This window comes from Cryptomeria japonica, chromosome 4 (assembly GCF_030272615.1).
Source record: "Cryptomeria japonica chromosome 4, Sugi_1.0, whole genome shotgun sequence".
In the NCBI taxonomy this organism is placed as follows: domain Eukaryota; kingdom Viridiplantae; phylum Streptophyta; class Pinopsida; order Cupressales; family Cupressaceae; genus Cryptomeria; species Cryptomeria japonica.
The window spans coordinates 105,474,937-105,476,630 of record NC_081408.1 but is presented as its reverse complement, the minus strand read 5'-3'; positions in this window follow the sequence as shown (position 1 = coordinate 105,476,630).

Below are 1,694 nucleotides of genomic sequence, written 5' to 3'. Positions count from 1 at the left end.
AGTGTAGATCTAGAAATTATTAGAACACTAATACACCCACCTGTCAATATTCTAAATGCAACAAAGTTGGTCATAACTTAGAAAATTGCAGAATGGATGTAAGATGTTATGTTTGTGGAAGATTTGAACACTTATCTAATCAATGCAAAACACATACCAGGAGAGGATATGGGAAAGCTATTTAGAAAAACAATGTGACTTGTTATGCTTGTAACAAAATTGGACATATTGCAAAATTTTGTAGAGACAAGTCCCCACCGGCAAATAACAAAGGTCCTAGCTTGAAAGGTAAAGAAAAGGTTGAAGAGGTAAAGCAGGAATTCTCAAAGCAATGGATTAGAAAGTCAAAACATAATGTTGATGGAAATACTCCTCCACAGGTAGAATAGAGTAACACTCCATCGGCAGGAGACTCTTCATCTATCTAAAGAAAATCCTTGGGGGTTCAGCAATAAAATGAAAAAGATGCTATTATTCCCTCGGTTGATGGTGAGAAGTTGAAATTACTTCTCTACTGGCAGATGAGTTAAGTTGTGACTTAACCGACAAGCATTAAATGTGGTAGTTGGAGTAAATAAAATTATAAAGCAAATTTTTTGGCTCCTTTTTCATTCACCGAGCATTCAAATCTTCGAGAGCACGAAAATTCTCGAGCGAAGGCATCCTTAGCGAAGAAGTGAAGCAGTTCATCAAAGCACTCATCCCTAAGGTAGATTGAGGTATTTATAACTATGGAATCCTCCTCCACTCCTAAATTTATTGCAAACACTACTGTGATTGAGGTTATTAAGTGTCGTAGACCTGTATTCAAACTAGTTCCTAAAATTATGAAGAAAGATGATAGCATAGGTGCATTCTCTCAAATTCCTAAGGAAGTAGTATATGTTGAAGACCCTAGGATATACATACATTGTAATATAGAGGAATTGGGTGATGATGAGATCAAAAACATGTATAGGACTGTGATTTGTGATATAGATGGTAATGTCAAGCTGGAACACAAGATAGTAGAAACCCTAGGCTTTGTGGATATTCTTAGCATTCCTAATTTTCTTGAGGATATTATAAGAATTGTGCTAAGAAGAGTTCATGGTGAATTCTTTTGGTTGGATTCGATTCATAAAATCACAAAAGAAGTAGTAAAAGGGTTACCTTCCACCAGTAGCAGACCTGACAGAACAAAGAAGGTCTCGAATGACACAGTAATGAAACTAACTAGTGCAAATTTTGACAAAAGATCTCTAAGGGTAAATGATGTAAAGGACATCAATGTCAGATTTATCAGTATGATCTTAGGTTACAAAGCCACACATGCAAATAGGTTGAACTCAGTTTCTAGCCTATGTATCAAAAGTGCATATGATATGGTCAATGATAATGCTAGAATAGATGTATGTGAATGGCTCAAAGATGAATTGATAGACAATCTAAAGAAGATTAAGGGAGATAAAAAAGAACCTTTAGATTTGGAAATTTGCTTGTTTGTTTAATATTGCATATTACTAAACAAGTACCTGGTATTGGTAGAAGAGATTTGGCTTTGATATACTGGTAGGAAAGCAACTATTGGATCTATTGAACATTGGAGAAAATAGGCAGAAAAACTTAAATGAACATTTTCAAGCATTGAAGGCTCAAATGAAAACTAGAATAAGACCGTCACCGGCTATTGTAGATAAATTTCAGAAGGAAAT